This window comes from Hyla sarda, chromosome 7 (assembly GCF_029499605.1).
Source record: "Hyla sarda isolate aHylSar1 chromosome 7, aHylSar1.hap1, whole genome shotgun sequence".
Taxonomy (NCBI): Eukaryota; Metazoa; Chordata; class Amphibia; order Anura; family Hylidae; genus Hyla; species Hyla sarda.
This window is the reverse complement of record NC_079195.1, coordinates 61,136,269-61,162,601: the sequence shown is the minus strand read 5'-3', so window position 1 is coordinate 61,162,601 and position 26,333 is coordinate 61,136,269. Positions and strand designations below refer to the sequence as shown.

Below are 26,333 nucleotides of genomic sequence, written 5' to 3'. Positions count from 1 at the left end.
TATAGAGCAAAACATTTTTAAAGGAGTACTCCAAAGAATAAAACTTATCACTTGTCAACAGGACATGAAATAATTTCCTGATTGTGGGGGCGATCCGACCACTGTAACTCCCCGCCATCACCTCTATGGGGCCCAGTGCTCGCACTGAACTTACCATTCAGCAGCTTCTATCCCAGGCGCTCCAGACCACCACCTTCCGAGACATGCAGCGATGATGGCCCACTCAGCCAATCACCAAGACCCTATCTCATTTGGTGATTGGCTGAGCAGGCTGTCACATAAGTGCATCTCTGAAGGTGGGGGCCAGAATGCTCAGGGGACAAGCTGCTGAATGGCAAGCTCAGCAGGAGAGGCAGGGATAGCAGGGGTCCCAGAAGCCACACTGGGGTTCTGTCCTGTAGACAGGGGTCAAGTTTTTTTTTTTTCTAATTTCTAAATTTACTGTTCTTTAACCCAGCATTTTGTTTAATTTCTGTTCCTTTTCATGCAATGTAATTGTAATGTTGGTGGTTGGCACCTGCTGGATCATGGCTTGTCCCATAAAACACCACCGTTGGGCCCTGATTTCTGTGTTTGCTCCACCAGTCTCCCTCCTGCTTCTCCCTCCAACCCTGCAGTTCATGGTCGGCCCCATAGCGACCACCTGAGCAATAGCATGGTTTTACCCCTGTCCCACATATATCTTTCCATTGCCCTGATACTGAAACCTTCTGTCTTGCCTGGCCAGCCGTTAACCACACCAGGACCACTCCTGGAAGGCCAACTGGCACCTTCGTGTAGTCTACCTTTTGCATCCTGGAGTGGGGACCTTCTGGCCCGTCTTATGCTGTGCCTTGGCGTGCCATACATCATGTAGGTTGTAGGGTATCAAGTCATATGACATGCATAGTTTGTATTCCACATAACACTGAATGTATGGAGCATTGCAAATTAAACAGTCCTGATTCTGTGTTTTGTCTATACTACCCCTTTAAATTACAAAAAGTCAACATTGTCTAAAAGTTGCTAAAATTGCCCACTGGGCTATTGCACTGTATAAACTGCACTACAAAAATTTACATTCACTTAGCCGAAGGATCCTTTAAATGGGTGATATAAGGTACAGTATGTGCCATAAGTATATGCATTACAATGAGTGTGGGTGGCTTTTTTTGCTATTTAGAGAGCTTTAGTCTTGCAATATGAAAAGTAAACATTACAAAGGTCTGAGTTGTAGATTTATGTAGCAGGATTTTTGCTATGCTTGTTTCTTAATAATTTATTGAACAATCCGCCAAGGAATGATTGTTCATGTTCTTTCTTTGCTTAATATGGGCTGCAGTTCTGTATTATTTGTGAAAACGCAGTTCAAATAAATGTCCAAATTCTAAATAAACACATTAATCTGAGCAATATACGTTTTCATATTTCAAAAAGGGAAACAATGCAGAGTTAGGAAAAAGGAAAGATTATTCATATGCCCAAAGCACGGCTCTGGATTGTTATTCAAATTCTTTTTTTTCCAATAGTTAAAGGGGTACTCCTATTCCAAATATTCATTGCTTAGCCAGAGTGTTTGCATAAAGTGTCCAGAACAGGGACATTGGGGGAGATTTATCAAAACCTGTCCAGAGGAAAAGATCGCTTCTTTCATTTTTAACAAGGACTCTGCAAAATGAAAGAAGAAATCTGATTGGTTGCTATGGGCAACTGGGCAACTTTTCCTCTGGACTGTTTTTGATAAATCTTCCGCAAAGTGTCCAGAACAAGAACATTGTATCTCCAGACTGCCATTCAGCAAGCTATTGATCACATGTACCTTCATCATTAAAGTTTAGGAGAGGTTTGGAAACAGGATACCCTCTCCCCCTTAGTTCTTGGAGGTAGTTTGATTATTTCCAGGTTGCTGGTGGTGGGTCATAGTGCCCTATAGCCCTCACACAGATAAGCTGCAGTAGGTGACCAAAGAAATAAAAGCTTTCTAGAAGGTAGTTACTGGAGTAGGCCAAATGAGCGTTTAGCGTGGGCTACACGATGAAGCCGAGTGAAATAAAAGAAGTTGGCAATGAGTGATTAAAGTGTAAAAACGAAAAGGCACAGGGCAAATAGAGAGTCGCGAGGCAGATAGAGAGCTAACTACTGATCAATACCGTGTTTCTCCGAAAATAAGACCGGGTCTTATATTAATTTTAGTCACAAAAAACACACTAGGGCTTATTTTCAGGGTAGGGCATGTATGTACATTGAACAACATTTAACGATATTTACCCCCCCATCATCATCATGTGATGGGTGCGGCTCAGAAGCCCTGAAAATAAGACCTAGGCCGGTGGTCTTCAACCTGCGGACCTCCAGATGTTGCAAAACTACAACTCCCAGCATGCCCGGACAGCCGTTGGCTGTCCGGGCATGCTGGGAGTTGTAGTTTTGCAACATCTGGAGGTCCGCAGGTTGAAGACCACCGGCCTAGGTCTTATTTTTGGGGTAGGGCTTATATTGCAGCCCACCCTGATAATCCAGCTAGGGCTTATTTTCGGGGTAGGGTGTATTTTCAGGGAAACAGGGTAGGGGTCCAGGGCTGATGAAGTTTATCCATTGCAGGGGTGGGCCTATGGTTCTACTGTGTAGGCTACACACATCTGAAATGTGTGGCTTGTGTGGTTAATTTTGGCAAGTCTGTTGGGGATTAGTGTTGCTCGCGAATATTCGCAATTCGAATATTATTCGCGAATATCGCATATTCGCGAATTCGCGAATTTCGCGAATATAGCGCTATATATTCGTAATTACGAATATTCGTTTTTTTTTTTTTTCTTCACAGTACACATCATTGTGATCACCCCTCTCTGCTTCCAGCTTGTGTGGTGTAAAGAAGGCTGTAATACTACTGTGTGAGACTGGCGCGCGAAAATTCGCATATGCTAATTTTCGCATATGCGAATTTTCGCGTATGCTAATTTAGCATATGCTAATATTCATATATGTTAATTTTCGCATACGCGAATGTTCGCATATGCGAAAATAAAATGAGAATATAACGAATATGCGAATATTCGCGAATATATGACGAATATTCGTCCATATATTCGCGAATATTCGCGAATTCGAATATGGCCTATGCCGCTCAACACTATTGGGGATGAGCAGTATCATAACCAAACCTAGTGGAGACATTAGCTGTGTTTGGTCAGGGCTTTGATACTTTATCAGTTCTCTGGGGATGAGAAGAGGACTGTAGTAGTAATGCCATCTGCTGTACTTTTCATTTCATCTAATGTGTCCAGTGCTGTTGAGAAACCATTTCTAATGCACCAATAATTATTTACTGGCCTTTACAATAGCAGGAATCATCTGCCTCCTGTATATGAGAATTTGGGCAGCAGGACTAAGCTACTGAGCATGTGTGACCACGGGAACTGGACATGTTGAGTGGATGTTCTGAGAAGGAATCGAAAGACTATCATAGGACAGTGTAACAAGTATGTATAACAAGTATGTATCAACAATATCTGGATACTGGAACATTTTGTAATATTTCAATATCAATAATATATTTTGAATGATATAAAAGAAATATGTGTAAGGGGATTTTTGGCACTGTGCATACGATGGACTATTCTTTGGATTAGCGAATTTAACATCAGACCACTGGGGGACTCACTCCTGGCAATCTCACTGATCTGCTGACTGCAGGGGTGTTGGAGCACTGCCTTACCTTCACTGTTTAGTGTCTTGAAGGTCATTCTAAATTAGTTCATACCCCCTTTTCCCCTTTTAAGGTTATGTTCATACCTACCTAATCTACTGCGTATATCATACTGTAGATTTTATGCTCCAGATTTGATGCTGTAGCTGTTAATTTATATTATCGATTAAATCTGCAGCGGATTAATAGGTAATTTAAGGAAAATTAAAACTTAGCCCCTATCCACAGGATAGGTAACACATTTCTGATCGCTTTGTGGTTCTGACCGCTGGGGCCCTGACACAGCTGGTGATTTGGGCCTTTATTGAAGCCTGTATCTCAGTGTTGGGCCCGGAGCTACATTAGCAGGGGTGAGTAGCCAGCCTCCATATACTAGATAGTGAGGGCCCCAGCAGTCGTACCCATGAGATCAGGAACATATTCTCTATCCCGTTGATAGGGGGTACGTTTTATTTCCCTGGAGTACCCCTTTAAGTACATGTGAGCCTACTCTGATAATGGAAGAACTCATTTACAAAAATTGAGGAAAAAAGAAGAAATAAATTAACTAGCACCATAAAAGAAGAATATTTAATCTTTTAGAAAACAATTTTTCCCGTAACTGGAAAAAGCTATTCCACTATTCCACCTTGTAACAAATGATGTGGTTTAGAGCTGCAGAATTGTTTTGTATAGAGTGTGAGCTAGGGATTTATGGGAAATCACAATGGACAATATATTTAACATCACAATAACCAGAGGGCATAACTCTCAGAGGAAATCACCTAATACCTTATCAGAAGACTTTTGAAAAGCCAGTTATTTCTTGTGTTTGTACTTTAGTCAGTAAGCAAAAACACCAGGTCTACAAAAATATATTTGTGAAAGTCAGGTGTGCCGCGCGGGGTCAGTGCCTCATTATTGTACCGTACAGTGTGTTCATCCAAACATATAACAACCTAATTGTTACACGTAGAGAACGCCACTGCTCAAAGTAGTATAGTAGGATCAGCGTGTCACAGTTGGTCATTGCCAAAAAGAAAATGGATTTGTTATAGCTACAGAGTAAGACACGGGGCTGTGGAGTGAGCTTAAAGATGTTGTCGGGAATCTTAAACAAGTTGTCTGAGAGCAGGTATTGCAGTAAAATAAAGAAACCATTACATAACTTCTACTACCCCTGCACCAGTTGTGCACACTTGTCCTACAAAGATAATGTCACCGTATCATTTAGATTACCGCTGTATCCAGTTTCCATCCCCCCAGCGGTCTCATACCATTCCTGTACATGCAAACATCTCCACTGAGGCCAGGTATAATGTGATGTCTTCACTGCCGAACTTGGGGGGAACACAGGGCTTTGGGAGATTTATTAGTACCTCTACCATGTGATGCTAATTTCTTTATTTTATAACATTTTATGGTCTCAGGTAACTTTCTTAAAATCTTGATCAAGTATAGTATAGTGCTGATCAGGAGAATTGTATCTTCCATTCTACAAAGACACGTTTGGTAACATCTAGAGATGAGCGAATCTCCTGAGATGTGTTTTGGATCTAATCGGCAAATCGGATTGTCAGATAAGTTTTGGACTTAGATGCTTTTTTGGAAATAAGAGTGCTCTGATCACCCACACATAGTGTGTCCAGGAGCAGGGACTCCTGTCAAATGCAGGACAGTACAGTATATGACTAGATCGGGTGTGGAGCACCTGACTCACCAGTGCACACAGCACATCACTTACCTACGGCCCGCTCAGTGTACTGAAACGTCGACAAAATGATTCCAAATCCAATCATAAAAAGTCTAATGAATCTGAATTTTTTGGTGAAATTTGGTCCGATTCAAATTGTACCAAAATTATACGTTCATCTCTAGTAAAAGCCAAACTAAAAGGGTTATAGCATCTAAGCTATAAAAGAGAAGAGATTTTAAAGAGGGATGTGGTCAACTTGTTTAAATAAATACAGTAAATGGACCATACAAAAACATGGGGAAAACTGTTCCAGGTAAACCCCTTTAATTAAACAAAGGGACACTCCCTCCATCTGGAGAAAAAGAGTTTAGTCCTCAGGGGTGACAAGCCTTTTTACCATAAGAACTGTGAATTTATGTTACAAACTACCTCAGGAACTGGTCACAGTAGGAATAGTTGAAAGCTTCAAAACAGGATTAGATACATTCTTTGAATAAAATTGCATTAACCCCTTAAGGACCCGGGGGTTTTCAGTTTTTGCATTTTCGTTTTTTCCTCCTTACCTTTAAAAAATCAAAACTCTTTAAATTTTTCACCTAAAAATCCATATGATGGCTTATTTTTTGCGCCACCGATTCTACTTTGTAATGATGTCAGTCATTTTACCCAAAAATCTACAGCGAAACAGCAAAAAAAAATCAATGTGAGACAAAATTGAAAGAAACGCCATTTTGTAAATTTTGGGGGCTTCCGTTTCTACACAGTACATTTTTCGGTAAAAATGACACCTTCTCTTTATTCTGTAGGTCCATACGGTTAAAATGATACCCTACTTATGTAGGTTTGATTTTGTCGTACTTTGGGAAAAAAATCAAAACTACATGCAGGAAAATGTATACGTTTAAAATTGTCATCTTCTGACCCCTATAACTTTTAATTTTTCCGCGTATGGGGCGGTATGAGGGCTAATTTTTTGCGCCGTGATCTGAAGTTTTTACCGGTACCATTTTTGCATTGATAGGACATATTGATCGCTTTTTATTCATTTTTTCATGATATAAAAAGTGACCAAAAATGCACAATTTTGGACTTTGGAATTTTTTTGCGCGTACGCCATTGACCGTGCGGTTTAATTAACAATATATTTTTATAATTCGGACATTTCCACACGCGGCGATAAGACATATGTATATTTTTATTTACACAGTTTTTTTTTTTTTATGGGAAATGGGAAAAGGGGGGTGATTCAAACTTTGAATAGGGGAGGGGTTAAATGATCTTTATTCACTTTTTTTTCACTTTTTTTTTTCAGTCATTCGGCAATCGGACAGCGAGGAGGCAGGTAGGGATCCTCCAGCTGTCATGTAAGCTGTTCGGGATGCCGCGATTTTGTCGCGGCTATCCTGAACATCTCCCTGAGCTAACCGGCATGGTTTCACTTTCATTTTAGACTTTGAACGCCGCGTCAAAAGGGTTAATTAGCCATGGGTCCCGGCCATTGTTAGAGGCCGGGACCCACCCGCGTTATAGATCGGGGGCGGACTCAGGACGTACAGGTACGCACTGGGTCCTTAACAGGTTAATGCATATGCAGAAATATAGAATCACATGTCCTTCCCTTCATCCACCCGTACCCCTTCCCTTCACCTCCTTGGTTGACCTCTATAGACGTGTCCATTTTTAACCATACTAACTATGTAACTATGTAACTGCATTGTAAATGCTTCAGAGGTTAGTAGCTCCACTGTGAAATGATCACTATAACAATGCATATCTAAAGACTTCCTTTCCCTTTCCCCTCAAAAAAGTTGCTGTTGCTCAGCCATCCTTTTCTGCTGTACGTTTTCTCTGCCCCTTGTACTGTGCCTGTCATCGCCTACTGACTGATGGCTGTGCTGTGCCAGATGTCCAGCATACATGCAGTTCACAAAGGCAGCAACCACCTGGCACACTTTTGAATCTCTAGTTTGCATAAACTCGGCCCCTTCAGCACTTTGGTTCATGGCCTTGTCCCACCAAAACCTTGCTCTTGAGGTGCCCTGTCTGTAATGGTTTGGTAGCCATCTACTATTAATTTTGATGGGGAATGACTGCATAAACATGCTGCCAGTCTAGTAGAAAAAGGAGGACATCGAAATTTTGCAAACATTACCGAACCCTGTTCTATTTGATTGATAAAAATATAGTATTGATGTTGTTCTGATATTTGGCCATCAGTCTGATATTGGGCCTCACACAGCCATACTTAAAAGGGTGGAAAACACATTTTTCTAGTCAACTGGTGCCAGAAAGTTAAACATATTTTTTTATAAAATTTAAAAATCTTGATCCTTCCAGTACTTATCAGCTGTGGTATACTACAGAGGAAGTTGAGTTGTTCTTTTCAGTCTGACCACAGTGCTCTCTGCTGACACCTCTGCCCATGTCAGGAACTGTTCAGAGCAGGAGAGGTTTGCTATGGGGATTTGCTCTTGCTCTGGACAGTTCCTGACATGGACAGAGGTGTCAGCAGAGAGCACTATGGTCAGACAGAAAAAAAACTATACAGCTTCCTCTGTAGCATACAGCAGCTGTTAAGTATTAGTAGTATTAATTTTTTTAATAGATATAATTTACAAATCTGTTTAACTTTTTGGTATCAGTTGATAAAGAAAAAAAAATTGTTTTCCACCGCAGTACCCCTTTTACATACAATCTCCAAGTTGCACAGGTCTGTAGTACAACACTTGTAACTGTGTTGAGCCCCATACTGTAAGTACTTTCACGTGTTGAATATTTCATACAACACCAATATTGCTTTTAAAGTGTACACAGAGAAGCGTCAAGACAGTTGGGGACTTAGTGCTGAGACCCCCACCAATCAGGAGAATTAGCGTATACATAAGCATGTGGTAGCATACTTTACTCCCAGGCCCTTAGCAATCTTAGTCTCCTTGTCCCATAGACATGAGATATATATATAATAGAGCAAGGAGACAGAGATTGCTAATGTCCAGGAAATAAAACACGCTACCATGCACTTATGCGGGTGTCTCAGCTTCAAACTTTTAACATGTCTATGACATGTCAAAAGTTGATTTTAAGTGAAAGGCACTTTAAGGGGGAATATCTCTATATTGTCTCCTTAAAATGGATGCTCTCTAGGTACCTACTGGCCACACCCCAATAATACAGTATTTGGAGTAGTGGAAAACTGAATAAAAATAACAAAGAGTACAACACCCAAATAACTGTGTCATTCATAGGCCCAATAACACTTGCCATATAGTTGCATAAATAACATTGTGGTCGTGGCTGCAAACGTCATAAGGTTTGATACACAGGTATCCCCCACTACAACACTCCCTACTTACCAATACACCCACTGATTATTTCCTCCGACTAGGACCAGCCTGCATAACTTACCTTCCATAAGAACTGAAAGATGATCACATCATCACCATATTTATACAGCGGTTAGAAATGTGCCCAAAATCACGTACGAGGGCAAGCCTATAGAGGGCCAGCCCATGAATAAAGTAAAGAGAAAAAGGGGGGGGTAGGGTTGGTTTTGCCAAACACACCATACGTTCTGATGTCAGGGCCAGGAGTGTTAAATGCCCTCTCGCCCCTCCCACAAACTCAGCCTTCCACTTGTGGTCGTGGCTGTAAACGTCATAAGGTTTGATACACAGATATCCCCCACTACAACACTCCCTACTTACCAATACACCCACTGATTATCTTCTCTTACTAGGACCGGGCTGCATAACTTACCTTCCATAGGAACTGAAAGATAATCACATCAGCACCATATTTATACAGCGGTTAGAAATGTGCCCAAAACCACAAATGAGGGCAAGCCTATAGAGGGCAAAACAGACAGATATCACAGAAAACAGTTATTGAAGTCTACTACATCACCAAGCATTTAAATACATTTGCCATTTCAACGCGTGGGTCAGGTATGTACAATTGGTAACATGACGACCGCCATCTACCCAAATTCTTAATTACATGTGTCGGAACATTGTGCTTAGATGCCGAAGACGCTGCCCCGATATGGAAAGAGTGACCCAAGAAACTGTAAGCATCATATCCTTGCATCCTCAACAATGTACGGATACGTTGCACAAACTTAGAAGTAGTTAAAGGGTGACCAACCACCGGGAGTAACAGGCTCGAAGCCGGGAAACAATGACACCCCATTCCCATGGCCAATGCAATGGTCCCACATATTCAAATCAGACCTAACCCCTGTGTCTAAATAAATGAGATAATCTTGACAAGGAGCCTCAGATAGAAGTGCCAACAGCCTGGAAACAAAAGATCTACCCTGATGGATGATTTTACATGCAAAGACCGACATACAGAATAAGCTTTGTAACTCTGACTTAGTGGCAACAAGCGCAATATTGAACTTATGTATCACCTCTCTGATCCTCATTAATTTGTCAGGTAGTAAACTGGCTTGCATATTGATTGCATATTGCATTCGTAGGTGGCCTGAGGGAGTGCCACTAACCCTGGATTGAAATCCGAGCGGAAACCATCCAGCAGCCATTGCACCCAATCAGAATCAGGGTGATTATGCAACACATGAGCCAGGGTCTGGACCTGCACCCCGTCTAGTCATGCATGCTTTCCTTTTTGTGAACATTGTGTACTTGGATGTGCCCTATAACAATGGAGACAAACATGTAGCAACCTTCACTGGTTGTAATTGCATCCAGCAAGATTAAAATTGCTGTAAATTTGTTTTTTTACCCAAAAATCTAACCAGACGCCCAATTTGTCGACCACAGCAGGTGTCTTAGCGCTAGTCGGGAAAGTAAGAGTGATGCCACTACTGGTGGATGGCTCCATTGTAGTGCTGGCCGCAGCACACCAAGCCACAGTATGTGTAAGTGACTGACACAGCGAGCAAGCAGAGGATTTTAAACCTGCAAAGTGCTTGCAGAAAAGCTCTGTGTCCTTAATCCCCCAATTTGTGATGTAGTTAAACTGGCTAAACGCCACCGCCAAGTTGTAGAAATTGGTTCCCCCGTGTTTGTAAGCAAGCTCAATGACATCATGTACAGAAAATATAAGTCAAGTTCTTCTTTCCTATCAGGTTTCACAGAGCAAACTACGTATCTGTATAACCCAAATGCTAGTACAAACTCTGGTATACTTAACTTGCGACTCAGTCTCACATTCTTGCTTTTAAAAGTGACAGATAATTCACCACAATTGACAGTTTTTGTACCATCCACATATTGATTCCCAATAAGTAATGAGGCTAGGTTAATGTCCTTACCATCTAGAATGTCTGTGTGCATGGTGGCCAGAATGAAAGGATAAGGAGCAACGGTGGGTGCCCCTGCTCGGGCCTCGGACCCTGTGTTCTGGGTAGTGGGAGGTCTCTGGGATGGGGAAGGCACCACCACCAACTGGCTGCTAGAAGCATCTCTAACATTGCCCCTTTCGACAACATCCAACCTCGCTTGGACACTCGGCAAAGAACCCATCATAGTGGTCATCATTGCATGTAACTGCCCCAAGGAGGTGGATATGGACTGAGAAGACATCCCCTCATGACTGCCCCCCCCCCCCCCCCCCCGGAGTAGGTTCAGCAATGAGCAGTCTGTATAGTTCAGCCTTTCTGGCAGACGCTGGAAAAGGTATTCCTTTTCTGAGCAACTCCTCCATTAATTTGGTCCAAGTACGGTAGATAATGCTACCATGGTCAGAAGCTCTGGCCGGCGATTCAGGTATGGACATCTTATCCTCAATGTTAGATGCATGAGACATGTTCCCAATCAGACCTATCCAGGCCATTTAAGGGTGCCAGCAAATAAAGAGAAATAGTACATTACATACAAACTTCTAGGGACTAAAATCCTCTCTACGACAACCCAACTAACCTGGACTAGTCACCAACAGAAACTGGTCATCGAGACCTACCGACAAAGCAAGAAATAAAATCTGTGCACCAATCTCTGCCTGTACAAGCTAACTACATCAATCCCCATAATTCAACCCAGTGAAGTTAACCTGGCTGATGCCCCCATCACCGTGATGACAATAAACGTGCAATGTTTTAACGTGACCAACTGCCTATGTGTTGGTGATGTTATTGCTCTGAAACCACGCTCCAGAAGACGTTTTGGTATCAACAATAATCACTACCTATGTGTATAGAAAACGTAAATAATTGCAATGGCGAATTCCAGCCGTGAAGCGTCTGAAGTCGTGTCAGGCAAAACACTCCACTGACTGATTATTAATTACTGTTCTGAAGACGTGTTAGTAACAATAATGTAGCAGGGCCCCCTGAAGGCGAGACAGGAAACAAGGTGACCACTGCCATATGTCCCTCAACATATATATATATATATATTTTTTTTTTATACGTGTATTGTCTATTTGAACGTGATCAAGTAAAATTCTGATAATAACGCACCTCTCTCCACGTACATATCGAATGTGGGCATAATGGATTGCCCAGAATGCAGTCTGAACTGAAATAAAAACGTAAGTAATATAAATGCCATATCATAATTTCCCGGATGTACTTATGTGGAAAATGTTATTTATTTATTTTTTGGAGGATATAAACGAGTCACCAACCACCTAGCCCATCAAATACCTACTGTATTAGCTACAGTTATTCTACACATCTCTATATATCTATATGTATATATAATCTATATACACATATATCTATGCATGCATATAGATACCTACCCACGTATACATATATATATATATATATATATATATATATATATATATATAAATATATACATATCTTTTGCCTAAATTACTTAATTTGTCTGTATATGCACTTTTTTTTTTTTGCGAATAGACACATGCGTACATTGAATGCATCTTTATTTCATTTGTTTTATTATTTCTTATTTAATTATAGGCAAAAGACATATACACAGATTTTATACATATTTATTTTATATACACACACTGCTGGCAGTTTGCATTATAGTAATGCTGTATCAACACCGGCTGTTTGCTGCCCCTAGTGGCAATGAGCTGACATAATTGCACAACGTCCTACAATGGAGCCACGCCCCCGTCATCATCCACACACCTGACCGGAGCGAGGCCTGCAAGCCTGACTGATACAGAGTGGGGACCGCTGGCTCCCGTAGCTGCCTCTGGCTCCCGTGGCTGCCTCCCGCTTCCGCCCAAAACATTATAAAGGTAAAACGCTGTACCCAATGCACTAACAACAACGGAGTCCCGCAATACTATCCCATTGTGCCGGAAGCCTGACCGCCCCCCGGCGCTGTCTGAACTTCGCATGAGATACATCAATGGACCCCTATGCCCCCTATGCCCCGCTTCATTTAGAAAGTAATTACGTAACGGGCACTTACCACTCCCGGGGTTGAAAGTCTCTGGACCACTGCTCTCCTCCGTTCCAAACAACCAGGAGTGTTAAATACCCTCTTGCCCCTCCCACAAACTCCCACATTCAATACAGTGATGACACCAAGGCTGGGTTTACACTACAAAAAAGTCAAGGCTTCTTTTTTGCGAAGATTTGCTGCAAAAATGCAGCTGCAAAAAAAAAAAAAAAAACACACTTCACATTTAAAGAATATCCTTTAACAAAATGCAAAACACTCAGAATTTTTTGCGCTGTGTGAACCCAGCCTAGCAACTCCATACACAAAGTATTACATTTGTCAACAGTTTTGACAATCTTAAAGGAGTACTCCGGTGCACACTTTTTTCATCTTATCCTGTCCGGGCTGCAAAATAAAAGAAAACACACTTTATCTTACCTGTCAACAAGCCCCCGAAGCTCCGGTACAGGTGTTCGGTCCCCGGGCTGAATTCTTCTTACTTCCTGTTAGCCCGGCACGTTATACGGAGGTTCAGCCTATCACTGGCCGCAGCGATGTCCCGCCTCGGCCAATGATAGGCTGAAGCTCCGTGTGACATGCCGGGCTAACCGGAAGTAAGAAGAATACAGCCCGGGGACCGAACACCTGTACCGGAGCTCCGGGGGCTCGTTGGCAGGTAAGATAAAGTGTGTTTTCTTTTATTTTGCAGCCCGAACGAGATAACATGAAAAAAGTGTGCACCGAAGTACTCTTTTAAGTAGCTATCAGGAAGAGAAGATGATGCATGCCAGTGCTCTTAGTTATGCAGCTTGGAAAACCAAGAAAACTGCTATTTAATGTACAGGCCACTGGCTCCTGAAGTGTCAAAGAGGCGGGATCTTTTCCCTCCATGCACCAAGCTCACTGTACAAGAGCCTCCCAGCCCCACATATCAGTTATGATTGACAGCTCTAGCATCCAGTCAGAAATCAATAGGCCAAACAGGCTCTGATAACATGGAGATTGGTGCTTGGAAGAAGAAAATCCCACCTCTTTGACACTTCAGGAGCTGGCAGCTTAGATATTAAGTCATTTCTCAGTAATGCAAGTTGCAAGATGGAGGGCACAGGCATGGATCCCCAACTGTTCCTGCGGACACATTCCTTTTAACAGTATCAGACTGTCTTAATAAAACTAATATACAATTCATTATAACAATCATGGTGTTAGGCTAGTGGTCTCAAACTGTGGCTTCAACTCCCAGCATGCCATTGGCTGCCGCCAACGGCTGTCTGGGCATGCTGGGAGATGATGTTTTACAAAATCTGGAGGGCCACAGTTTGAGACTACTGTGCTAGGCCATGGGTGATGTCCTGTACAGAAGGGAGGCTTATGTGCAGGTTGCATACTCCTAAGACAAACCATATGGTTTTGTCAGAATCGGTGCCCTACATTCATCCAACAGTATGGGTGTCTTGGAATAAACTACCACAAGACTTATCCAATAATCTCATTGTTTAGAGAAGTGTTTATCCTTTTTAGAACTGCAATTCCTTTGTAACAGGTTTTTCATTTTCTCATTTACTGTTGTGATAGACGTAGAAGATAATATTAGGAGGTGTCCACTTATGATACATAGCTATCCCTCTGGCATGAGCTGCAAAACCACATTACAGGAAACAAGAGGTTTGTGGTGCAGAGTGACTGGAGGGACGAATTCTGCCGAAAGTATTCCACTACAGACCGAAGGAGGTAAATTGTTCTTTTTTAGGCCTAATCATTGTCATACGAGCGCAAAGTGTCCTGATTAAAGTCTCCTCCAAACTAGAATCTGACAATGCCGCTGCTGGGATGATCATTTTATGAAGTAATTGAAAATATCTTGAGTCTGTATAATCTGATTTTCTGCTTTATAAAATGAGTTGAGATGACATAAATTCATAAGGGGTTTAAATTGGCAAATGAGTAAGAGACACAAAAATAGAGAATTCCATTATACTTGAGTGTATTATCAGTGGAGTAAGAGAGAAAAGAGACAGGGGTCCATGGCAAAATTGAAAAGGGGCCCCCCTACTGTTTGGTTTGTCATGGAGCTCTCAATCAAGGACAAGCCCAGAGAAAAGAATCTCTGCCCAGGGCCATATTTGCCATTAGGCGCCCATAGGCCTGTGCCTAGGTCGGCAGTCTTGAGGAAGGCAGCACTTAAATAAATGGCTTCTCATTCGAGAATAAAAACATATAAATCCTGCTTGTCTCGGACTAACTATACAGATCTCTGTATAGTTAGTGCTGTTTCTACAGGTGGTTTACTACCAGCCACCCAGTAAAGTAGACAACAAATGTGTTACTCATACAAGTTACAATGTCCCCATTTGAGGATACAAAGCTCCAGATAAACAAATCAGTGGTGCAGGTTCATCACAGCCTCACTTGCAGACTGACTCTTTACCTAGTTTTTATACACAGTGACCAGCTGTCTTCAGCACCTGTGCTGCTCCGGGCTAGTCTGAAAAAATGAAGTGGCCCAGGAAGTGGATGAAAGGCCGCACTAACAAACCTGCCTTTCATCCCATAAAAATCCAGACTCATAACAGAACTTACCAAAGTCCCTAGCGAGTGCCACCAGGGATTTAACTATTTATAGATTTCCCATGTCTCACCCAGCTTTTCCTGGATCAGATGTGAGCTTCCTGAAACCTGGTATCAACATGCAAAATATACTTTGGGTAAATATTGCAAATCCCAGCAACCATTACTGTTATTGTCTGAAAAGAAGTATAGAAGGCCAATGGCAACATATTATATAGCCAGATAACCTGGAATCATGATAGCAAATACAAAAACTACTGTAGTATATCAATAATGAAGTTTATTAAATATTTACAAACTATTACAACAAAACATGACAAGAACAAAATACACTAACCCATAAAAGACATTTAAGCCTAAAAAAAAGGGAGGAACCCCTATGGAAAAGGTCAATGTACAAAGTGGAATATCCACAAAACATCACAGTGGTTCCCCGCATGGTCACTGACAGAATGTCGGCTTCAGGTAATGGACTTTGACTAATATAATGAAGGATGAAGTATTGAAGTACTGACTAGTATTTATATGTGATGTCATATGTGATATGTACTTATCCAACCTGGTTCCATTACCAGTCATTATTAGAGCTGCAACGATTAATCAATATAATCGATAAAATTCGATAACGGGATTCATTGTCAACTAATCCCCTCATCAATGAATCGAGCTCTGATTCGCTGTTACGCAAAACATGAATTACAAATGTCATAACGCCGGTGTTATGATATTTGTAACAAATTTTTTGGGTCAGCGCTGCACTTCTGCCGGTGGTCTTGCCACTTTCCGTCCTGCTCTTAGCGCAGGAATAGGACATTACATTGCTGTGATGTCATATTCCCCGCCAGGACATCTGATTCGTCAATTGGTGCCGACAAATCAGAGCTCCCGGCGGGGAATATGACATCACGGCACAGTAACTTCATATTTCATCCTGGAAGCTGGCCGGACGAGGGGCAGAGTGCAGTGCTGCCCTCACCTCAGGCACTATCAGTTAGGGCATAATGTGATCCAAGAGAATGCCCTTTTCCTTACTTTGCTGGTCCCACGTGATTGATGTACAGGGCTCCATGCTGGGAGCAGGTTAGGGTGGAGAGGAGGCTGCTAGAGTCAACCGGCCCTTCCGACTTTTCACCGGCATTACAAGACAGCATGAATATAACTTCACAAACCACAGTCAAAGTAAGGAAAAGGACCTTCTCTTAGATTGCATTATGCCCTAACTGATGGAGCCTGCACCTCGTACGAATGTGACAGTTCCACTTGATTTTTAAAAGAAATGAACTAATTCTTGGATATTATAGATTTTTGGTAAAACGTACAATTCTTTGTTTTCCCTTATGTATGGTCAAAGGTTCAAAAGCCGGAAACTAGAAGGTATTTGATGAAAATCTTTAGAGAATTGCTGTCATTTCAGTCAGCATGGCCACATGTCAGGAAAGGAATTCAATAAATGACTTTACAGATCAAAGGAAATCTTATATCTGAATCACACACTAGACACTTTTCAGGACTATGTCTGTAATAAGGAGCTGTTTCCATTGATATATGTGCAATAAGTCACGTTGAGTGGCCCATTATAAAATGTGCACAGATGGCTTATAGTAACTGTTCACTAATGCATAGTCTATAATAGAGAGGACAATAAAGTTCTATACATAGAGATGTGCTGATTGATAGATACAATGCCTTGAAAAAGTCTGACAGGGAGCAGGACCTGCCCTGGACATGATTATGACCTGTGCGAAATTTCATGGACACTTCCAAGTCCTGAGGATCTATAAGCAAATAAAATGGCATAGTGCATTTGTAAAAAAGAAAACCTTCCTCCAGCTATTGGAAAATTAAGAAATTAGAATTTTAGAAACACTGCTACCAGATGTCTACTAATCTGTAGGGGGATATGAAGTTTTCTACACTTACATCTGTCTGATATTTGCTGTTTTGTGATGTTTATTCAATAAAATCTATATAACCGCTTGCCATCCACCCGTAGACTCGAAACTTACAGGAGATTGGGAACGAACTCTGCACAGCCTTTCCAGAATAACCGTGCAGAGTATTGTAGCGGTATGGAGGTTGCGGCACTGCAAGAGGAGAGAGTCGTCTGTCATTGACAGCCGGGCTCTCCAAAGAGAAGGCCTGCAATGTTTTTTTTCCAGTGTACAGTAGTGAAGGGGCATTGTTAGCATTGAAAATTCAGGCTCAAGCCTTGGATTTTTCCTAAATTTCTGTCAGGTGTCATTTTGTAACACCGAGCGCTCCGGGTCCCTGTCCCTCCCCGGAGTGCTTGCGGCGTTCTTCGGTGTGCAGCGCCCCGGTCAGACCTGTTGACCGGGAGCGCTGCTCTAGTGTCCCCAGCGGGGATGCGATCCGCCTGGCAGGACATGCCCGCCCGTGGGTCGCATCCCAATCTTCTCACCTGCCCTGTCCTCCTTCAGGTCCGTCCCGGCGCGCGCGGCCCCGCTCTCTAGGGCGCGCGCGCGTCGGCTCGCTGAAATTTAAAGGGCCGGTGCACCACTAATTGGTGCCTGGCCCAATCAGTGTAATTACTCCCAAAACACAGATAAACCCACTTCCCCTTCCTGTCCTCACCGGATCTTGTTACCTTTGTGCCAGTGAAAGCGTTTTTGTGAGCCCTTTGCCTGTGTATCCAGACCCTTGCTGTTGCCCCTGACTACGAACCGTTGCCACCTGCCCTGACCTTCTGATACGTCTGACCTTGCCTTTGCCTTGTCCTTGTGTCCCGCGCCAGTCTCAGCCGCCAGAGGGATTGAGTCGCTACCGGGTGGAACGACCTGGGGGTTACCTGCCGCAGCAAGTCCATCCGCTTTGCGGCGGGCTTTGGTGAAAACCAGTAACCCCTTAGATTCCATTCCCCTGGTACGGCCCACGCCATCAACTCTCTGGCACAGAGGATCCACTACCAGTGTCCTCTCCGCATACCAGTCTGGATCCTGACAGTAGATCCGGCCATGGATCCAGCTGAGGTGCCACTGCCAAGTCTTGCTGACCTCACCACCGTGATCACCCAGCAATCCCAGCAGATCGCCCAACAAGGACAACAGCTGTCTCAGTTGACTGCCATGTTTCAGCAGCTTCTGCCTCCACAGCAGAAACCATCTCTTTCGCCAGCTCCAACATCTCCTCCACAGCGAGCTGCCGCTTCCACGTCCAGAGTCCGACTGTCTCTACCTGACAAGTTTGATGGGGATTCTAAGCTGTGCCGTGGGTTCCTGAACCAGTGTTCGCTGCACCTGGAGATCATGTCGGACCAGTTTCCCACAGAACGGTCTAAGGTGGCATTCGTGGTCAGTCTGCTATCTGGAAACGCCTTGTCCTGAGCCACACCACTTTGGGACCGCAACGATAATGCCACTGCTACCATTTAGTCCTTCTTCACCAAAGTACGCAGTGTCTTTGAGGAACCTGCCCGTGCATCTTCTGCTGAAACAGCCTTGCTAAACCTCGTCCAAGGAGACTCTACAGTGGGTGAATATGCCGTACAGTTCCGCACACTGGCCTCTGAGTTGGCCTGGAATAATTAAGCTCTCTGCGCGACCTTCAAGAAAGGTTTATCCAGCCACATTAAGGATTGTCTGGCCGCACAAGAGATACCCTCCTCCCTGACTGAACTCATCCACTTGACTACCCGCATTGATATACGCTACATTGAAAGACGCCAGGAGCTTCGCCAGGAAAAGGGTCTTGTTGGCACCAGGCGTAATCTGAACATTTCTTAAAGGACTGTCCTCTTGGTCCTCTGCGTCAGGGAAACGCACGCACCTAGTGAACGTGGGAGAGGCGTTACTAGGTGTGAATTCTTCCTCTCCACGTCTGACTATAGAAGTATGGATTTCCTTGCCCACTAAGTCTTTCCTACTCTGCTGAGGCCTTTCTGTAATCTGGTTCAACGGGAAATTTCATTGAAGCTTCATTGATCAATAAATTCAACATCCCTGTCACCCGTCTCCACAAACCATTCTACATTTCCTCTGTGAATGGTCAAAATCTGGACTGTACCGTGCGCTATCGCACTCAACACTTGCACATGGGTGTTGGTGTCCTCCATCACGAGGACATAGAATTTTTTGTACTTCCTAACTGTACCTCGGAAGTCTTACTTGGCCTGCCATGGCTGCAGCGCCACACACCTACCCTAGATTGGTTCTCTGGGGACATTAAAAGTTGGGGTCCTTCCTGTCACAAGCGATGCCTGAAGTCTCTACCCATTTGTCAAGTTTCCATCACTACACCTCTGCCAGGCTTACCTAAGCCCTACCAGGAATTCTCTGATGTGTGTTACGCCGAGCGCTCCGGGTCCCTGCTCCTCCCCGGAGCGCTCGCGGTGCCCCGGTCAGACCTGATGACCGGGAGCGCTGCTCTGCTATCACCGGCGGGGATGCGATCCGCGTGGCGGGACGCGCCCACCTGCGGGTCGCATCCCAATCCTCTCACCTGCCCCATTCTCCTGCTGTCCTGTCCCGGCGCATGCGGCCCCACTCACTAGGGCGCGCGCGCGCCGGCTCTCTGAAATTTAAAGGGCCAGTGCACCATCAATTGGTGCCTGGCCCATTCAGTGCCAATCAGTACTACACATATAAAAACCCACTTCCCCTTCCTGTCCTTGCCGGATCTTGTTGCCCTAGTGCCCTGAGAAAGCGTTTTGTAGGGGACTCCAAGATGTGCCGCGGGTTTCTGTCTCAATGTTCTCTGCACCTCGAGATGATGTTGGACCAGTTCCCCACTGAACGGTCAAAGGTGGCTTTCGTGGTCAGTTTGTTGTCTGGAAAGGCCTTGTCATGGGCCACACCGCTTTGGGACCGCAACAATCCTGCCACTGCTTCCATCCAGTCCTTCTTCTCTGAAGTATGCAGTGTCTTTGAGGAGCCAGCCCGGGCTTCCTCAGCCGAGACGGCTCTTCTGAATCTCGTCCAAGGGAACTCTACAGTGGGCAAATATGCCATTCAGTTCCCTACCCTTGCCTCTGAACTCGCCTGTAACAATGAGGCCCTCTACGCGACCTTCAAGAAAGGTTTATCCAGCCACATCAAAGATGTTCTGGCCGCACGAGAAATTCCTGCTAACCTGTCTGAATTAATCCAGTTGGCCACCCGCATTGATATGCGTTTCTCTGAAAGGCGCCAGGAGCTCCACCAAAAAAAGGATCTTGTTCGCATCAGGCGGTTTCCTCGCTTGGCACCTCTCTTCCAGAATCCACTGCAACCTACTCCTGTGCCTCCCGCTGAGGAGGCTATGCATGTGGACCGGTCTCACCTGACCCAAGAAGAAAGGACTCGCCGCATGAAATGGAAATCTGTGCCTGTACTGTGCCAGTACCGAACATTTCCTAAAGGACTGCCCTATTCGTCCTCCACGTCAGGGAAACGTTAACGTGGGAGAGGCGTTACTAGGTGTGAATTCATCCTCTCCCCGTCTGACTATACCTGTGTGTATTTCTCTACCTGCAAGTACTAATACTTCTTTCTCCACTGTGGCTTTTCTGGACTCTGGTTCAGCAGGAAATTTAATTGAAGCCTCACTCATCAACAGATTCAATATTTCTGTTACCCGTCATGTCAAACCTCTCTTCATTTCCTCAGTGAATGGAGAAAGACTGGTCTGCACCGAACCCTTGCTCATGAACATAGGAGTTCATCATCATGAAAATATAGAATTTTTTGTATTGCCCAACTGTACCTCAGAAATCCCTCTTGGCTTGCCCTGGCTCCAGCGTCACGCACCTATCCTCGACTGGGCCACTGGGGACGTTAAGAGTTGGGGACCTTCCTGCCACAAGCGATGTCTCAAGTCGGTTCCTACTAGTCAAGTCTCCATCACTACATCTTTGCCAGGCCTTCCTAAGGCCTATCAGGACTACTCTGATGTCTTTTGTAAAAAGCAAGCAGAGGTCTTGTCACCTCATAGACCCTACGACTGCCCTATTGACTTGCTCCCTGGTACCACACCGCCCCGTGGTAGGATTTACCCACTCTCTGCTCCAGCAACGCAAGCCATGACGGAATACATTCAGGAAAACCTTAAAAGAGGTTTTATCCGCAAATCTTCTTCTCCAGCTGGAGCTGGATTTTTCTTCGTTGCCAAAAAAGATGGATCTCTACGCCCCTGTATTGACTACCGCGGTCTTAATAAAATTACAGTGAAAAATCGATATCCTCTGCCTCTCATCTCGGAACTCTTTGACCGACTGCGTGGAGCAAAAATTTTCATCAAACTTGATCTAAGGGGCGCATATAACCTCATCCATTTCGAGAAGGTGATGAATGGAAAACCGCCTTCAATATTAGAGATCGTCACTTTGAATACCTTGTCATGCCCTTTGGACTTTGCAACGCCCCTGCAGTCTTTCAGGACTTTATTAATGAGATTTTTCAGGACATACTGTATTCCTGTGTGGTAGTCTATCTTGATGATATCCTCATTTTTTCCTCCAACCTAGAGGAACATCGCCTCCATGTCCGTCAGGTGCTTCAGCGCTTACGCCAAAATCATCTTTATGCTAAAATTGAGAAATGTCTTTTTGAGCGCAGCAGTCTACCCTTCCTGGGATACATAGTGTCCGGTCAAGGCCTTCAAATGGACCCTGACAAGCTATCTGCGGTAATAGATTGGCCACGTCCCACTGGCCTGTGAGCCATCCAAAGATTTCTCGGATTTGCAAATTATTACTGTCAATTCATTCCCCACTTCTCCACCATCGTTGCTCCTATTGTGGCACTGACCAAGAAAAATGCTAATTCGAAATCCTGGCCACCACAGGCTGAGGAAGCCTTTAACCACCTCAAAGCCGCCTTCTCCTCTGCTCCAGTCTTGTCCAGACCAGATCCTCTGAAGCCCTTCTTCCTCGAAGTTGACGCCTCCTCAGTCGGAGCCGGAGCTGTTCTTCTACAAAAAAAAAACTCTAAGGGAAAAAATATCACTTGCAGATTTTTCTCCAAAACCTTTTCTCCTCCTGAAAAAAACTATTCCATAGGAGACCATGAACTATTGGCTATTAAGTTGGCACTTGAGGAGTGGAGACATCTTCTGGAAGGATCCCTCCATCCCATCACTATCTACACAGATCACAAAAATTTGTCTTATCTTCAATCCGCCCAGCAGTTAAATCCTCGCCAGGCTAGATGGTCATTGTTTTTTGCCCGTTTCAACTTTCAAATCCATTTTCGTCCTGCAGACAAGAATGTCAGGGCTGATGCTCTATCACGTTCCACCGATGTCAGCACATCATACCTACTGAGTGTCTGATCTCTTCTGCTCCGGCTTCCCTGGTGTCAATTCCTCCAGGAAAAACTTATGTTCTTCCACGTCATCGCCTCCGGATCCTCAAATGGGGCCATTCCTCCCATCTGGCTGGTCACGCTGGAATCAAAAAATCTATACAGTTGCCAGACACTATTGGTGGTCCTCCCTGGAAAAAGATGTGACCGATTTTGTACGAGCCTGTACAGCATGTGCACGTGGCAAGACCCCACGCCAGAAGCCTGCAGGTCTTCTCCTTCCTCTGCCGGTGGCTGAACAGCCTTGGTCCCACATAGCCATGGACTTCATCACTGACCTTCCTTTATCTCATGGCAACACTGTCATCTGGGTGGTCGTTGATCGTTTTTCCAAAATGGCTAATTTTGTCCCGCTTCCTGGCCTTCCTTCTGCGCCACAGTTGCTGAAGCATTTTTTTCTGCAGATTTTTCATCTTCACGGGCTTCCCACGCATATCGTCTCAGATAGAGGCGTTCAATTTGTGTAAAAATTTTGGAGAGCTCTCTGCAATCAATTAAAGATCAAATTAAATTTCTCTTCCTCCTATCACCCCCAATCCAATGGACAAGTGGAAAGAGTGAACCAGATTCTTGGTGACTACTTGCGACATTTTGTCTCCTCCCGTCAAGATGATTGGGTCGACCTTCTGCCCTGGGCTGAATTCTCGTACAATTTCAAAAATTCTGAATCTTCCTCCAAATCTCCATTTTTTATGGTGTACGGCCGTCAACCGCGGCCCTCCCCTCCTCATTCCCACTTCATCTGGAGTTCCTGCCGTGGATGAATTAACCCGGGACTTCTCCTCTATCTGGAAGGAGACTCAAAAGTCACTCTTCCTGATATTACTTTTAAACCTTTGCCGCTCTAATTTAAAATTATGTCCTCGTGTGGTAGTTTTTCTTCTTTTAAACATGATCTCCTTTACCATGTTAATTCCCTTTATGTATTTAAAAGTTTCTTTCATATCCCCTCTGTCTCGTCTTTCTTCCAAGCTATACATGTTAAGGTCCTTTAACCTTTCCTGGTAAGTTTTTTTCCTGCAATCCATGTACTAGTTAAGTATTTCTTCTCTGAACTCTCTCTAGAGTATCTTTATCCTTCTGGTGATATGGTCTCCAGTACTGCACACAATACTCTAAGTGAAATCTCACCAGTGTTCTGTACAGCGGCATGAGCACTTCCTCTTTCTACTGCTTATACCTCTCCCTATACATCCAAGTATTCTGCTAGCATTTCCTGCTGCTCTTTTACATTGTCTGCCTATCAAGTCTTCTGAAATAATTACTCCTAAATCCCTTTCCTCAGATACTGAGGTCAGGACTGTGTCAAATATTCTATATTCTGCCCTTGGGTCTTTACGCCCCAGGTGCATTATCTTGCACTCATCCACATTAAATTTCAGTCTTCATTCTTCTAGTTTGCCTAAATCCTTTTCCATTTGGCATCTCCCTCCAGGAACATCAACCCTGTTACATATTTTTGTGTAATCAGAAAAAGACACCACTGGTAACCGAGTATTAAAGTGACAGTAAAGTCTGGGTCACATTGACCTCATTACCCCACTGGTAACAAGATTTTGCTCTGAACATTCTCCATTGACTACAACCCTCTGTTGTCTGTCACTCAGCCACTGCCTAATACACTCAACAATGTGGAAGTCCAAGCTCAAAGACAGTAGTTTATTGATAAGTCTTCTATCTGGGACAGTGTCAAAAGCCTTATTAAAATCTAGATATGTGATGATTACTGCCCCTCCGCCATCTATTATTTTCATTACCCAATCAAAAAAATCAATAAGATTTGTTTGACATGATCTCCCTGAAGTAAACCCATGTTGTTTTTCATCTTGCAATCCATGGGATTTTAGATGTTCCAAAATCCCATCCTTTAGTGGGGTTTCCATTAATTTCCCCACTATTGATGTCAGACTTACATCCTACAGTTGCTGGCTTCCTCCCTACTAACTTTCTTGTGAATGGGCACGACATTTGCTAATTTCCAATCTTCCGGGACGACTCCTGTTACTAGTGAATGGTTAAATAAATATGTTAATGGTTTTGCTAGTTCACCGCTAAGCTCTTTTAATAATTTTGGGTGTATACCATCAGGCCCATGTGACTTATTTGTCTTAACTTTAGACAGCAAATGTAGAACCTCTTCCTCTGTAAAGACACATGTATCAAATAATTCATTAGTCTTCTTCCCTAATGGAGGTCCTTTTCCTTCTTTTTCTTATGTAAAAAACTGAACTGAAGTATTCATTAAGGCAGTCTGCTAGCCCTTTATTCTCTTCTACATTCATTCCTTTCTTCCTTTGTTTTTAATTTAGCTTTTCCTTATTTTAATTTCCATTTTTATTTATATATCTGAAGAATGTCTTATTCCTTTTTTTCATAGACTGAGCTAGTTTTTCTTCTGTCTGTGCTCTTGAAGTTCTTATAACTTGCTTGGCCTCTTTCTGTCTAACCTTGTAGATTTCCCCATCTTCATTGCTCTGTTTTTTTTTATATAATTACTAAATTCTAACTTAGTTCCCCCACATTAGGTATGGGCAGCAGAGTTCCCCCACATTAGGTATAGGCAGCAGAGTCCCCCCTAACTCCAACCCCCTCCCCCCCCCCCTCCCCAGGATGAGAAATTTTATTTTGCTCACCTGATTATGTCCCACACAGCAATCTCCTCTGGAGCGCAGCAGGGGACAGCGTCTTCCAACCTCCACAGTGCAGGCACTGATTAGTGACGTAATTGGCGCCTGCACTGTGACTGCGCAGCGGGGGCGGAGATCACGTCACCTTTCTGTGCAGGCCGCAGAAGTATCTCACACATAGAGGAGGCTTTCTGCTGTATGTGTGTGAGCCGCGCATGCAGCAGAAAGCAGTGCTGTCTGCCTGGGGATCCGGGAGAAGTGTCCTGGATCCTCAGTATCAGCGGGGGGCCCTTTACCCGGCTGTGCCCTTGGACCACGTCCAAACGGACTGGCCGTACAGTCTGCTGTAGACAGATAGAGGAGCTGGAGATGGATAGAGGAGTGGTATATCAGTTCCTAAGACCATTAGAAATATGTGTTTTCTGATGGTTTTAGGCGACCTCTGTGAAAGGGTTGTTTGACCTCCAAAGGGGTCACAACCCACAGGTTGAGAACCGCTGCCCTACAACATAGCAAAAGTTTTTTTTTACATATCAGTGCCCATTTAAATATTGGACATCTTGTTAACCTTTCCAATATACTTCATAAAATATGTTATCTCTTTTTTATAGAAATCATGGCTTATAAAAAAATAAAACACCACTAGGAGTCCCCATACCATCCAGAGCATAATCCTCTCGGGCTGCAACATCATCTTTGTCCCAAGTACAGATATGGACAAAGTCCAGAAAGTGAGGGTGGAACTAGCGCTCCTCTGTGCTCACTCCTGTCCGGTCTATCAGACTTCTGTCAGAGAAGAGGTGGTTACAGAGGAGCCTGGAGTGATTGGATGAAGAGACCCAGCACAGAACAGCAGACTCAGGTAGAAAGTGAATGCATGGTGAGTGAGGATGGGCTCAGTAATTCACGCATATACATTGTAGCTAAATTATACTGAAGATTCTTAGAAATGGAGATTTTTGAGATAAAAAGTCAACCTTGAGGCAGAGATTTTTCCTACAAATTATCCCATTGATATCCCAATCAGTTTCTAAGCAAGACCACAATGGCTGGTATCTGGGAACAAAAAATGTAATTCAGTTTCTAGATTTAGGTTTAAGGTCCCTTTAGATATAATCCAATCCCACAAGAGATCCTCATAAATAATAAATC

The 26,333-nt window shown here is 43.7% G+C and overlaps 1 protein-coding gene and 1 long non-coding RNA gene across 5 annotated transcripts in view; one reads left to right on the top strand and one right to left on the bottom strand.

The window, feature by feature from the left end:
* The window catches only part of ADGRA1 (adhesion G protein-coupled receptor A1), a 1,152,497-nt gene that overhangs the window by 958,636 nt on the left and 167,528 nt on the right, over positions 1 to 26,333 (bottom strand). The window lies entirely within an intron of this gene.
* On the top strand, positions 1,748 to 26,275 carry LOC130281731 (uncharacterized). Its single transcript, XR_008846090.1, has 3 exons — positions 1,748 to 1,862; positions 3,321 to 3,471; positions 25,793 to 26,275. It is a non-coding gene; the product is annotated as an uncharacterized LOC130281731 (long non-coding RNA).